Source organism: Rhipicephalus microplus, chromosome 4 (assembly GCF_043290135.1).
Source record: "Rhipicephalus microplus isolate Deutch F79 chromosome 4, USDA_Rmic, whole genome shotgun sequence".
Taxonomy (NCBI): Eukaryota; Metazoa; Arthropoda; class Arachnida; order Ixodida; family Ixodidae; genus Rhipicephalus; species Rhipicephalus microplus.
The window spans coordinates 178,315,676-178,330,919 of record NC_134703.1 but is presented as its reverse complement, the minus strand read 5'-3'; positions in this window follow the sequence as shown (position 1 = coordinate 178,330,919).

Sequence of the window (15,244 nt, the reverse complement as noted above, 5' to 3'; positions counted from 1 at the left end):
TTCTGATGGTGGTGAGAGTAGAGCACGACTATCTCCTTGGCGCATTTGGCTAGCGCGTTCAGCTGTTAACCAAAAGGTTGGAGGTTCGAGCCCTCCCGAGAGCAGTGTGTCTCTTTTTTCTTTGCGCTGACAGCTGTGGAGAAATGTTCTGACGGTGGTGACAGTAGAGCACGACTGTCTACGTGGCGCGATTGGCTAGCACGATCGGCTGTTAACCAAAAGGTTGGATGATCGAGCGCTGCCATGAGCGGTGTGTCGCTTTTTTTCTTTGCGCTGATAGCTTTGTAGAAATGTTCTGACGGTGGCGAGAGTGGAGCACGACTATCTCCGTGGCACAATTGGCTAGCGCGATCGGCTGGTAACCAAAAGGTTGGAGGTACGAGCCCTCCCGAGAGCGGTGCGTCTCTTTTTTCTTTGCGCTGACAGCTATGAAGAAATGTTCTGACGGTGGTGAGAGTAGAGCACGACTGTCTACGTGGCGCATTTGGCTAGCACGATCGGCTGTTAACCAAAAGTTTGGAGGTTCGAGCCCTGCCATGAGTGATGTGTCGCCTTTTTTCTTTGCGCTGATACCTTTGGAGAAATGTTCTGACCGTAGTGAGAGTGGAGCATGACTGTCTCTGTGACGCAATTGGCTAGCGCGATCGGCTGTTAACCAAATGGTTGAAGGTTCGAGCCCTGCCGGGAACGTTGTGTCATTCTTTTTTCGCGCTGATAGCTTTGGAGAAATGTTCTGACGGTGGTGAGAGTGGAGCACGACTACCTGCTTGGCGCAATTGGCTAGCACGTTCATCTGTTAACCAAAGGGTTGGAGGTTCGAGCCCTCCCGAGAGCAGTGTGTCTCTTTGTTCTTTGCGCTGACAGCTATGGAGAAATGTTTTGACGGTGGTGAGAGTGGAACACGACTATCTCCGTGACGCCATTGGCTAGCGCGTTTGGCTGTTAACCAAAATTTTAGAGGTTCGAGCCCTCCGGAGAGCGATGTGTCTCTTTTTTTTCTTTGCGCTGATAGCTTTGGAGAAATCTTCTGACGGTGGTGAGAGTGGAGCACGACTGTTTCTGTGGCAGAATTGGCTAGCGCGATCAGCTGTTAACTGAAAGGTTGGAGGTTCGAGCCGTCACGGGAGCATTGTGTCGCTTTTTTTCTTTGCGCTGATAGCTATGGAGAAATGTTCTGACGGTGGTGAGAGTAGAGCACGACTATCTCCTTGGCGCAATTGGCTAGCGCGTTCAGCTGTTAACCAAAAGGTTATAGGTTCGAGCCCTCCCGAGAGCGGCGTGTCTCTTTTTTCTTTGCACTGACAGCTGTGGAGAAATGTTCTGACAGTGGTGACCGTAGAGCACGACTGTCTACGTGGCGCGATTGGCTAGCACGATCGGCTGTTAACCAAAAGGTTGGAGGTTCTGGCCCTCCCGAGAGCGGTGTGTCTATTTTTTTCTTTGCGCTGATAGCTTTGTATAAATGTTCTGACGATGGTGAGAGTGGAGCACGACTGTCTCCGTGGCGCAATTGGCTAGCGCGGTCGGCTGTTAACCAAAAGGTTGGAGGTTCGAACCCTCCCCAGAGCGATGTGTTTCTTTTTTTCTTTGCCTGATAGCTTTGGAGAAAGGTTCTGCGGGTGGTGAGAGTGGAGCACGACTATCTCCGTGACGCAATTGGCTAGCGCGTTCAGCTGCTAACCAAAATGTTGGAGGTTCGAGCCCTCCGGAGAGCGGTGTGTCTTTTTTTTCTTGGCGCTGATAGCTTTCGAGGAGTATTCTGATGGAGGTGAGAGTGGAGCACGACTGTTTCCGTGGCAGACTTGGCTAGCGCAATCAACTGTTAACTGAAAGGTTAGAGGTTCGAGCCCTCCCGGGAGCAGTGTGTCACTTTTTTTCTTTGCGCTGATAGCTTTGGAAAAATGTTCTGACGGTGGTGAAATTAGAGCACGTTTATCTCCTTGGCGCAATTGGCTAGCACGATCGGCTGTTAACCAAAAAGTTTGAAGGTTCGAGCCCGGCCATGAGTAGTGTGTCGCTTTTTTTTCTTTGCGCTGATACCTTTGGAGAAATGTTCTGACCATGGTGAGAGTGGAGCATGACTGTCTCCGTGGCGCTATTGGCTAGCGCCATCGGCTCTTAACCGAAAGGTTGGAGGTTCGAGCCCTCCCGGGAACGGTGTGTCGTTTTTTTTATTTGCGCTGATAGCTTTGGAGAAATGTTCTGACGGTGGTGAGAGTAGACCACGACTACCTCCTTGGCGCAATTGGCTAGCGCGTTCAGCTGTTAACCAAAAGGTTGGAGGTTCGAGCCCTCCCGGGAGCAGTGTGTCGCTTTTTTTCTTTCGGCTGATAGCTTTGCAGAAATGTTCTGACGGTGGTGAGAGTGGAGCACGACTATCTCCTTGGCGCAATTGGCTAGCGCGTTCAGCTGTTAACCAAAAGGTTGGAGGTTCGAGCCCTCCCGAGAGCGGTGTGTCTCTTTTTTCTTTGCGCTGACAGCTGTGGAGAAATGTTCTGACGGTGGTGAGAGTTGAGCACGACTGTTTCCGTGGCGCAATTGGCTAGCGCGATCGGCTGTTAACCAAAAGGTTGGAGGTTCGAGCCCTCCCGAGAGCGAGGTGTCTCCTTTTTTCTTCGCGCAGATATCTTTGGAGAAACGTTCTGAGGGTGGTGAGAGTGGAACACGACTATCTCCGTGACGCAATTGGCTACCGCGTTCGGCTGTTAACCAAAAGGTTGGAGGTTCGAGCCCTGCCGAGAGCGGTGTGTCTCTTTTTTCTTCGCGCTGATAACTTTGGAGAAATGTTCTGACGGTGGTGAGATTGGAGCACGACTATCTCCGTTGCACAATTGGCTAGCGCGATCAGCTGGTAACCAAAAGGTTGGAGGTTCGAGCCCTCCCAAGAGCGATGTGTCTCTTTTTTCTTTGCGCTGATAGCTTTGGAGAAATGTTCTGAGGGTGGTGAGAGTGGAATACGACTATCTCCGTGACGCAATTGGCTAGCGCGTTAAGCTGTTAACCAAAAGGTTGGAGGTACGAGCCCTCCTGAGAGCGGTGCGTCTCTTTTTTCTTTGCGCTGACAGCTATGAAGAAATGTTCTGACGGTGGTGAGAGTAGAGCACGACTGTCTACGTGGCGCATTTGGCTAGCACGATTGGCTGTTAACCAAAAGTTTGGAGGTTCGAGCCCTGCCATGAGTGATGTGTCGTTTTTTTTCTTTGCGCTGATACCTTTGGAGAAATGTTCTGACCATAGTGAGAGTGGAGCATGACTGTCTCTGTGACGAAATTGGCTAGCGCGATCGGCTGTTAACCGAATGGTTGAAGGTTCGAGCCCTGCCGGGAACGTTGTGTCATTCTTTTTTCGCGCTGATAGCTTTGGAGAAATGTTCTGACGGTGGTGAGAGTGGAGCACGACTACCTCCTTGGCGCAATTGGCTAGCACGTTCAGCCATTAACCAAAGGGTTGGAGGTTCGAGCCCTCCCGAGAGCAGTGTGTCTCTTTGTTCTTTGCGCTGACAGCTATGGAGAAATGATCTGACGGTGGTGAGAGTGGAACACGACTATCTCCGTGACGCAATTGGCTAGCGCGTTCGGCTGTTAACCAAAATTTTAGAGGTTCGAGCCCTCCGGAGAGCGGTGTGTCTCTTTTTTTTCTTTGCGCTGATAGCTTTGGAGAAATGTTCTGACGGTGGTGAGAGTGGATCACGACTGTTTCTGTGACAGAATTGGCTAGCGCGATCAGCTGTTAACTGAAAGGTTGGAGGTTCGAGCCGTCACGGGAGCATTGTGTCGCTTTTTTTCTTTGCGCTGATAGCTTTGGAGAAATGTTCTGACGGTGGTGAGAGTAGAGCACGACTATCTCTTTGGCGCAATTGGCTAGCGCGTTCAGCTGTTAACCAAAAGGTTATAGGTTCGAGCCCTCCCGAGAGCGGCGTGTCTCTTTTTTCTTTGCGCTGACAGCTGTGGAGAAATGTTCTGACGGTGGTGAGAGTTGAGCACGACTGTTTCCGTGGCGCAATTGGCTAGCGCGATCGGCTGTTAACCAAAAGGTTGGAGGTTCGAGCCCTCCCGAGAGCGAGGTGTCTCCTTTTTTCTTCGCGCAGATATCTTTGGAGAAACGTTCTGAGGGTGGTGAGAGTGGAACACGACTATCTCCGTGACGCAATTGGCTACCGCGTTCGGCTGTTGACCAAAAGGTTGGAGGTTCGAGCCCTGCCGAGAGCGGTGTGTCTCTTTTTTCTTCGCGCTGATAACTTTGGAGAAATGTTCTGACGGTGGTGAGATTGGAGCACGACTATCTCCGTTGCACAATTGGCTAGCGCGATCAGCTGGTAACCAAAAGGTTGGAGGTTCGAGCCCTCCCAAGAGCGATGTGTCTCTTTTTTCTTTGCGCTGATAGCTTTGGAGAAATGTTCTGAGGGTGGTGAGAGTGGAATACGACTATCTCCGTGACGCAATTGGCTAGCGCGTTAAGCTGTTAACCAAAAGGTTGGAGGTACGAGCCCTCCTGAGAGCGGTGCGTCTCTTTTTTCTTTGCGCTGACAGCTATGAAGAAATGTTCTGACGGTGGTGAGAGTAGAGCACGACTGTCTACGTGGCGCATTTGGCTAGCACGATCGGCTGTTAACCAAAAGTTTGGAGGTTCGAGCCCTGCCATGAGTGATGTGTCGTTTTTTTTCTTTGCGCTGATACCTTTGGAGAAATGTTCTGACCATAGTGAGAGTGGAGCATGACTGTCTCTGTGACGAAATTGGCTAGCGCGATCGGCTGTTAACCGAATGGTTGAAGGTTCGAGCCCTGCCGGGAACGTTGTGTCATTCTTTTTTCGCGCTGATAGCTTTGGAGAAATGTTCTGACGGTGGTGAGAGTGGAGCACGACTACCTCCTTGGCGCAATTGGCTAGCACGTTCAGCCATTAACCAAAGGGTTGGAGGTTCGAGCCCTCCCGAGAGCAGTGTGTCTCTTTGTTCTTTGCGCTGACAGCTATGGAGAAATGATCTGACGGTGGTGAGAGTGGAACACGACTATCTCCGTGACGCAATTGGCTAGCGCGTTCGGCTGTTAACCAAAATTTTAGAGGCTCGAGCCCTCCGGAGAGCGGTGTGTCTCTTTTTTTTCTTTGCGCTGATAGCTTTGGAGAAATGTTCTGACGGTGGTGAGAGTGGATCACGACTGTTTCTGTGACAGAATTGGCTAGCGCGATCAGCTGTTAACTGAAAGGTTGGAGGTTCGAGCCGTCACGGGAGCATTGTGTCGCTTTTTTTCTTTGCGCTGATAGCTTTGGAGAAATGTTCAGACGGTGGTGAGAGTAGAGCACGACTATCTCTTTGGCGCAATTGGCTAGCGCGTTCAGCTGTTAACCAAAAGGTTATAGGTTCGAGCCCTCCCGAGAGCGGCGTGTCTCTTTTTTCTTTGCGCTGACAGCTGTGGAGAAATGTTCTGACGGTGGTGAGAGTTGAGCACGACTGTTTCCGTGGCGCAATTGGCTAGCGCGATCGGCTGTTAACCAAAAGGTTGGAGGTTCGAGCCCTCCCGAGAGCGAGGTGTCTCCTTTTTTCTTCGCGCAGATATCTTTGGAGAAACGTTCTGAGGGTGGTGAGAGTGGAACACGACTATCTCCGTGACGCAATTGGCTAGCGCTTTAAGCTGTTAACCAAAAGGTTGGAGGTACGAGCCCTCCTGAGAGCGGTGCGTCTCTTTTTTCTTTGTGCTGACAGCTATGAAGAAATGTTCTGACGGTGGTGAGAGTAGAGCACGACTGTCTACATGGCGCATTTGGCTAGCACGATCGGCTGTTAACCAAAAGTTTGGAGGTTCGAGCCCTGCCATGAGTGATGTGTCGTTTTTTTTCTTTGCGCTGATACCTTTGGAGAAATGTTCTGACCATAGTGAGAGTGGAGCATGACTGTCTCTGTGACGAAATTGGCTAGCGCGATCGGCTGTTAACCGAATTGTTGAAGGTTCGAGCCCTGCCGGGAACGTTGTGTCATTCTTTTTTCGCGCTGATAGCTTTGGAGAAATGTTCTGACGGTGGTGAGAGTGGAGCACGACTACCTCCTTGGCGCAATTGGCTAGCACGTTCAGCCATTAACCAAAGGGTTGGGGGTTCGAGCCCTCCCGAGAGCAGTGTGTCTCTTTGTTCTTTGCGCTGACAGCTATGGAGAAATGATCTGACGGTGGTGAGAGTGGAACACGACTATCTCCGTGACGCAATTGGCTAGCGCGTTCGGCTGTTAACCAAAATTTTAGAGGTTCGAGCCCTCCGGAGAGCGGTGTGTCTCTTTTTTTTCTTTGCGCTGATAGCTTTGGAGAAATGTTCTGACGGTGGTGAGAGTGGATCACGACTGTTTCTGTGACAGAATTGGCTAGCGCGATCAGCTGTTAACTGAAAGGTTGGAGGTTCGAGCCGTCACGGGAGCATTGTGTCGCTTTTTTTCTTTGCGCTGATAGCTTTGGAGAAATGTTCTGACGGTGGTGAGAGTAGAGCACGACTATCTCCTTGGCGCAATTGGCTAGCGCGTTCAGCTGTTAACCAAAAGGTTATAGGTTCGAGCCCTCCCGAGAGCGGCGTGTCTCTTTTTTCTTTGCGCTGACAGCTGTGGAGAAATGTTCTGACAGTGGTGACAGTAGAGCACGACTGTCTACTTGGCGCGATTGGCTAGCACGATCGGCTGTTAACCAAAAGGTTGGAGGTTCTGGCCCTCCCGAGAGCGGTGTGTCTCTTTTTTTCTTTGCGCTGATAGCTTTGTATGAATGTTCTGACGATGGTGAGAGTGGAGCACGACTGTCTCCGTGGCGCAATTGGCTAGCGCGGTCGGCTGTTAACCAAAATGTTGGAGGTTCGAACCCTCCCTAGAGCGGTGTGTTTCTTTTTTTCTTTGCGCTGATAGCTTTGGAGAAACGTTCTGTGGGTGGTGAGAGTGGAGCACGACTATCTCCGTGACGCAATTGGCTAGCGCGTTCAGCTGTTAACCAAAAGGTTGGAGGTTCGTGCCCTCTTGAAAGCGGTGTGTCTTTTTTTTCTTGGCGCTGATAGCTTTCGAGGAGTATTCTGATGGGGGTGAGAGTGGAGCACGACTGTTTCCGTGGCAGATTTGGCTAGCGCAATCAACTGTTAACTGAAAGGTTGGAGGTTCGAGCCCTCCCGGGAGCAGTGTGTCACTTTTTTTCTTTGCACGGATAGCTTTGGAAAAATGTTCTGACGGTGGTGAGAGTAGAGCAAGTTTATCTCCTTGGCGCAATTGGCTAGCGCGTTCAGCAGTTAACCAAAAGTTTGGAGGTTCGAGCCCTCCCGAGAGCGGTGTGTCTCTTTTTTCTTTGCGCTGACAGCTGTGGAGAAATATTCTGATGGTGGTGAGAGTAGAGCACGACTACCTTCTTGGCGCAATTGGCTAGCGCGTTCAGCTGTTAACCAAAAGGTTGGAGGTTCGAGCCCTCCCGGGAGCAGTGTGTTGGTTTTTTTCTTTCGGCTGATAGCTTTGAAGAAATGTTCTGACGGTGGTGAGAGTAGAGCACGACTATCTCCATGGCGCGATCGGCTAGCGCGTTCAGCAGTTAACCAAAAGGTTGGAGGTTCGAGCACTCCCGAGAGTGGTGTGTCTCTTTTTTCATTGCGCTGACAGCTGTAGAGAAATGTTCTGACGGTGGTGACAGTAGAGCACGACTGTCTACGTGGCGCGATTGGCTAGCACGATCGGCTGTTAACCAAAAGGTTGGAGGTTCGAGCCCTCCGGAGAGAGTGTGTCTTTTAGATGCGGAGCATCTTATACTCGCGCCTTGTAGTGCGCCGTCCGCGTCGTCCACGCCGTCCGCACCGCTTCTCGAACATTCGACAGCTGACGCGCGCGCATGCGCCGTCGCGCCGTCGCCCACTCTTCCACCATCTGTGCATCCCTTCCTCCTCTACACACCGCGCGCGCTTCACTCCTCCACCATCTGTGCACCCTTCCTCCTCTACACACCGCGTTCGACATCTACAATTCTCCTGATTCTCCAGTGGACGCGCATGTGGCGTCGCGCTTCGAGAACATTCAACAGCTGACAGTGCATGCGCCGTCGTGCTGTATATATACTCAAGGTCGGCGCTCGCTCGCTCAGTTGCCGCTCGTCGGTTGGTTTGTACGGCGCGTCGACGTCCAAGGTCGCGGTGAAATGAATTCCAACGAATCCACAAACACAATGATCGACGTCCCTTCGACCAGCGCCGCCCTTTCGCATACGTGTGTACGTGTTCACTCATTTAACACCCCCTCCTACAACCACGTTAACCAATTTAGCCATCGACCCAAGTAAGTCGCAATTTAACACCCCATTTCACAACCACGTTAACCAATTTAGCCATCGACCCAAGTAAGCCGCACTTTAACACCCCGTTAACCAATTATATGGTCCGCATCCTCCTCAGTGTTCCCCCGAGGGAAGCTGCGGGCAATTTTTTTTTTCTTGGCGCTGATAGCTTTCGAGGAGTATTCTGATGGGGGTGAGAGTGGAGCATGACTGTTTCCGTGGCAGATTTGGCTAGCGCAATCAACTGTTAAATGAAAGGTTGGAGGTTCGAGCCCTCCCGGGAGCAGTGTGTCACTTTTTTTTTGCGCTGATAGCTTTGGAGAAATGTTCTGACGGTGGTGAGATTAGAGCACGTTTATCTCCTTGGCGCAATTGGATAGCGCGTTTGCCTGTGAACCAAAACGTTGGAGGTTCTAGCCCTCCCGAGGGTGGTGTGTCTCTTTTTTTCTTTGCGCTGATAGCTTTGTATAAATGTTCTGATGGTGGTGAGAGTGGAGCACGACTGTCTCTCCGGCGCAATTGGCTAGCGCGATCGGCTGTTAACCAAAAGGTTGGAGGTTCGAACCCTCCCGAGAGCGGTGTGTCTTTTTTCTTGGCGCTGATAGCTTTCGAGGAGTATTCTGATGGGGGTGAGAGTGGAGCACGACTGTTTCCGTGGCAAATTTGGCTAGCGCAATGAACTGTTAACTGAAATGTTGGAGGTTCGAGCCCTCCCGGGAGCCGTGTGTCACTTTTTTTCTTTGCGCTGATAGCTTTGGAGAAATGTTCTGACGGTGGTGAGAGTAGAGCACGTTTATCTCCTTGGTGCAATTGGCTAGCGCGTTCAGCTGTTAACCAAAAGGTTTGAGGTTCGAACACACCCGAGAGCGGTGTGTTTTTTTTTGCGCTGACAGCTATGGAGAAAAGTTCTGACGGTGTTGAGAGTAGAGCACGACTGTCTACGTGGCGCATTTCGCTAGCACGATCGGCTGTTAACCAGAAAGTTTGGAGGTTCGAGCCCTGCCTAGAGTGGTGTGTCTCTTTTTTTTCTTTGCGCTGATACCACTGGACAAATGTTCTGACCATGGTGAGAGTGGAGCACGACTGTCTCCCTGGCGCAATTGGCTAGCGCGATCAGCTGTTAACCAAAAGGTTGGAGGTTCGAGCCCTTCCATGAGTGGTGTGTTGCTTTTTTCTTCGCGCCGATAGCTTTGGAGAAATGTTCTGACGGTGGTGAGAGTAGAGCACGACTATCTCCTTGGCGCAATTGGCTAGCGCGTTCAGCTGTTAACCAAAAGGTTGGAGGTTCGAGCCCTCGCGAGAGCGGTGTGTCTCTTTTTTCTTTGCGCTGACAGCTACGGAGAAATTTTCCGACGGTGGTGACAGTAGCGCACGACTGTCTACGTGGCGCGATTGGCTAGCACGATCGGCTGTTAACCAAAAGGTTTGAGGTTCTAGCCCTCCCGAGAGCGGTGTGTTTTTTTTTCTTTGCGCTGATAGCTTTGTAGAAATGTTCTGACGGTGGTGAGAGTGGAGCACGATTGTTTCCGTGGCGCAATTGGCTAGTGCGATCGGCTGTTAACCAGAAGCTTGGAGGTTCGAGCCCTCCCGAGAGCGAGGTGTCTCCTTTTTTCTTCGCGCACATAGCTTTGGAGAAACGTTCTGAGGGTGGTGAGAGTGGAACACAACTATCTCCGTGACGCAATTGGCTACCGCGTTCGGCTGTTAACCAAAAGGTTGGAGGTTCGAGCCCTCCCGAGAGCGGTGTGTCTCTTTTTTTCTTTGCGCTGATAGCTTTGTATAAATGTTCTGATGGTGGTGAGAGTGGAGCACGACTGTCTCTGCGGCGCAATTGGCTAGCGCGATCGGCTGTTAACCAAAAGGTTGGAGGTTCGAACCCTCCCGAGAGCGGTGTGTCTTTTTTTTCTTGGCGCTGATAGCTTTCGAGGAGTATTCTGATGGGGGTGAGAGTGGAGCACGACTGTTTAGGTGGCAGATTTGGCTAGCGAAATCAACTGTTAACTGAAAGATTGGAGGTTCGAGCCCTCCCGGGAGCCGTGTGTCACTTTTTTTCTTTGCGCTGATAGCTTTGGAGAAATGTTCTGACGGTGGTGAGAGTAGAGCACGTTTATCTCCTTGGCGCAATTGGCTAGCGCGTTCAGCTGTTAACCAAAAGGTTTGAGGTTCGAACACACCCGAGAGCGGTGTGTTTTTTTTGCGCTGACAGCTATGGAGAAATGTTCTGACGATGGCGAGTGTAGAGCACGACTGTCTACGTGGCGCATTTGGCTAGCACGATCGGCTGTTAACCAGAAGTTTGGAGGTTCGAGCCCTGCCATGAGTGGTGTGTCGCTTTTTATTTCTTTGCGCTGATACCACTGGACAAATGTTCTGACCATGGTGAGAGTGGAGCACGACTGTCTCCCTGGCGCGATCGGCTAGCGCGTTCAGCAGTTAACCAAAAGGTTGGAGGTTCGAGCCCTCCCGAGAGCGGTGTGTCTCTTTTTTCTTTGCGCTGACAGCTATGGAGAAATGTTCTGACGGTGTTGAGAGTAGAGCACGACTGTCTACGTGGCGCATTTCGCTAGCACGATCGGCTGTTAACCAGAAAGTTTGGAGGTTCGAGCCCTGCCTAGAGTGGTGTGTCTTTTTTTTTCTTTGCGCTGATAGCTTTGGAGAAATGTTCTGACGGTGGTGAGATTGGAGCACGATGTTTCCTTGGAAGCATTGGCTAGCGTGGTCTACTCTTAACTGAAAGGTTGGAGGTTCGAGCCCTCCCGGGAGCAGTGTGTCGCTTTTTTTCTTTGCGCTGATAGCTTTGGAGAAATGTTCTGACGGTGGTGAGAGTAGAGCACGACTATCTCCTTGGCACAATTGGCTAGCGCGTTCAGCTGTTAACCTAAAATTTGGAGGCTCGAGCCCTCCCGAGAGCGGCGTGTCTCTTTTTTCTTTGCGCTGACAGCTGTGGAGAAATATTCTGATGGTGGTGAGAGTAGAGCACGACAACCTCCTTGGCGCAATTGGCTAGCGCGTTCAGCTGTTAACCAAAAGGTTGGAGGTTCGAGCCCTCCCGGGAGCGGTGTGTCTCTTTTTTCTTTGCGCTGACAGCTGTAGAGAAATGTTCTGACGGTGGTGACAGTAGAGCACGACTGTCTACGTGGCGCGATTGGCTAGCACGATCGGCTGTTAACCAAAAGGTTGGAGGTTCGAGCCCTCCGGGGAGCGGTGTGTCTTTTTTTTCTTGGCGCTGATAGCTTTTGAGGAGTATTCTGATGGGGGTGAGAGTGGAGCACGACTGTTTCCGTGGCAGATTTGGCTAGCGCAATCAACTGTTAAATGAAAGGTTGGAGGTTCGAGCTCTACCGGGAGCAGTGTGTCACTTTTTTCTTTGCGCTGATAGCTTTGGAGAAATGTTCTGACGGTGGTGAGATTAGAGCACGTTTATCTCCTTGGCGCAATTGGCTAGCGCGTTGAGCAGTTAACCAAAAGGTTGGAGGTTCGAGCTTTCCCGAGAGCGGTGTGTCTCTTTTTTGTTTGTGCTGACAGCTATGGAGAATTGTTCTGACGGTGTTGAGAGTAGAGCACGACTGTCTACGTGGCGCATTTGGCTAGCACAATCGGCTGTTAACCAAAAAGTTTGAAGGTTCGAGCCCTGCCGTGAGTGGTGTGTCGCTTTTTTTTCTTTGCGCTGGTACATTTGGAGAAATTTTCTGACCATGGTGAGAGTGGAGCATGACTGTCTCCGTGACGCAATTGGCTAGCGCGATCGGCTGTTAACCGAAAGGTTGGAGGTTCGAGCCCTCCCGGGAACGGTGTGTCGTTTTTTTTATTTGCGCTTATAGCTTTGGAGAAATGTATTGACCGTGGTGAGAGATGAGCACGACTGTCTCCGTGGCGCAATTGGCTAGCGCGTTCGGCTGTGAACCAAAACGTTGGAGGTTCGAGCCCTCCCGAGAGCGGTGTGTCTCTTATTTTTCTTCGCGCTGATAGCGTTGGAGAAATGTTCTGGCCGTGGTGACAGTGGAGCACGACTGTCTCCGTGGCGCTATTGGCTCGCGCGATCGGCTCTTAACCGAAAGGTTGGAGGTTCGAGCCCTCCCGGGAACGGTGTGTCGTTTTTTTATTTGCGCTGATAGCTTTGGAGAAATGTTCTGACGGTGGTGAGAGTAGAGCACGACTACCTTCTTGGCGCAATTGGCTAGCGCGTTCAGCTGTTAACCAAAAGGTTGGAGGTTCGAGCCCTCCCGGGAGCAGTGTGTCGCTTTTTTTCTTTCGGCTGATAGCTTTGGAAAAATGTTCTGACGGTGGTGAGAATAGAGTTGAGACTCACACCGCGCTGGAATTAAACACACAAATAAAAGACACACTGAAGCACAGGTAGGACACACACGAGCGCGTGTGTTTAATTCCAGCGCGGTGTGAGTCTCAACAATGTTCAACCAACTAGCCCCCACTCTTGCCCTTCTAACCGTGAGAATAGAGCACGACTATCTCTTTGGCGCAATTGGCTAGCGCGTTCGGCTGTGAACCAAAATGTTAGAGGTTCTAGCCCTCCCGAGAGCGGTGTGTCTCTTTTTTTCTTTGCGCTGAGCGCTGTTGAGAAATGTTCTGACGATGGTGACAGTATAGCACGACTGTCTACGTGGCGCGATTGGCTAGCACGATCGGCTGTTAACCAAAAGGTTAGAGGTTCTAGCCCTCCCGAGAGCGGTGTGTCTCTTTTTTTCTTTGCGCTGATAGCTTTGTATAAATGTTCTGACGGTGGTGAGAGTGGAGCACGACTGTCTCCGCGGCGCAATTGGCTAGCGCGATCGGCTGTTAACCAAAAGGTTGGAGGTTCGAACCTTCCCGAGAGCGGTGTGTCTTTTTTTTCTTGGCGCTGATAGCTTTCGAGGAGTATTCTGATGGGGGTGAGAGTGGAGCACGACTGTTTCCGTGGCAGATTTGGCAAGCGCAATCAACTGTTAAATGAAAGGTTGGAGGTTCGAGCCCTCCCGGGAGCAGTGTGTCACTTTTTTTCTTTGCGCTGATAGCTTTGGAGAAATGTTCTGACGGTGGTGAGATTAGAGCACGTTTATCTCCTTGGCGCAATTGGCTAGCGCGTTCAGCAGTTAACCAAAAGGTTGGAGGTTCGAGCTTTCCCGAGAGCGGTGTGTCTCTTTTTTCTTTGTGCTGACAGCTATGGAGAAATGTTCTGACGGTGTTGAGAGTAGAGCACGACTGTCTACGTGGCGCATTTGGCTAGCGCGTTGAGCAGTTAACCAAAAGGTTGGAGGTTCGAGCTTTCCCGAGAGCGGTGTGTCTCTTTTTTGTTTGTGCTGACAGCTATGGAGAATTGTTCTGACGGTGTTGAGAGTAGAGCACGACTGTCTACGTGGCGCATTTGGCTAGCACAATCGGCTGTTAACCAAAAAGTTTGAAGGTTCGAGCCCTGCCGTGAGTGGTGTGTCGCTTTTTTTTCTTTGCGCTGGTACATTTGGAGAAATTTTCTGACCATGGTGAGAGTGGAGCATGACTGTCTCCGTGACGCAATTGGCTAGCGCGATCGGCTGTTAACCGAAAGGTTGGAGGTTCGAGCCCTCCCGGGAACGGTGTGTCGTTTTTTTTATTTGCGCTTATAGCTTTGGAGAAATGTATTGACCGTGGTGAGAGATGAGCACGACTGTCTCCGTGGCGCAATTGGCTAGCGCGTTCGGCTGTGAACCAAAACGTTGGAGGTTCGAGCCCTCCCGAGAGCGGTGTGTCTCTTATTTTTCTTCGCGCTGATAGCGTTGGAGAAATGTTCTGACCGTGGTGACAGTGGAGCACGACTGTCTCCGTGGCGCTATTGGCTCGCGCGATCGGCTCTTAACCGCAATCAACTGTTAAATGAAAGCGCAATTGATTGCGCAAATGTTAGCGCAATCAACTGTTAAATGAAAGGTTGGAGGTTCGAGCCCTCCCGGGAGCAGTGTGTCACTTTTTTTCTTTGCGCTGATAGCTTTGGAGAAATGTTCTGACGGTGGTGAGATTAGAGCACGTTTATCTCCTTGGCGCAATTGGCTAGCGCGTTCAGCAGTTAACCAAAAGGTTGGAGGTTCGAGCTTTCCCGAGAGCGGTGTGTCTCTTTTTTGTTTGTGCTGACAGCTATGGAGAATTGTTCTGACGGTGTTGAGAGTAGAGCACGACTGTCTACGTGGCGCATTTGGCTAGCACGATCGGCTGTTAACCAAAAAGTTTTTAGGTTCGAGCCCTGCCATGAGTGGTGTGTCGCTTTTTTTTCTTTGCGCTGATACCTTTGGAGAAATGTTCTGACCATGGTGAGAGTGGAGCATGACTGTCTCTGTGACGCAATTGGCTAGCGCGATCGGCTGTTAAACGAAAGGTTGGAGGTTCGAGCCCTCCCGGGAACGGTGTGTCGTTTTTTTTTATTTGCGCTTATAGCTTTGGAGAAATGTATTGACCGTGGTGAGAGATGAGCACGACTGTCTCCGTGGCGCAATTGGCTAGCGCGTTCGGCTGTGAACCAAAACGTTGGAGGTTCGAGCCCTCCCGAGAGCGGTGTGTCTCTTATTTTTCTTCGCGCTGATAGCGTTGGAGAAATGTTCTGACCGTGGTGACAGTGGAGCATGACTGTCTCCGTGGCGCTATTGGCTCGCGCGATCGGCTCTTAACCGAAAGGTTGGAGGTTCGAGCCCTCCTGTGAACGGTGTGTCGCTTTTTTTCTTTCGGCTGATAGCTTTGGAAAAATGTTCTGACGGTGGTGAGAGTAGAGCACGACTATCTCTTTGGCGCTATTGGCTAGCGCGTTCAGCTGTTAACCAAAAGGTTGGAGGTTCGAGCCCTCCCGAGAGCGGTGTGTCTCTTTTTTCTTTGCGCTGACAGCTATGGAGAAATGTTCTGACGGTGTTGAGAGTAGAGCACGACTGTCTACGTGGCGCATTTGGCTAGCACGATCGGCTGTTAGCCAAAAGTTCGGAGGTTCGAGCCCTGCCATGAGTGGTGTGTCGCTTTTT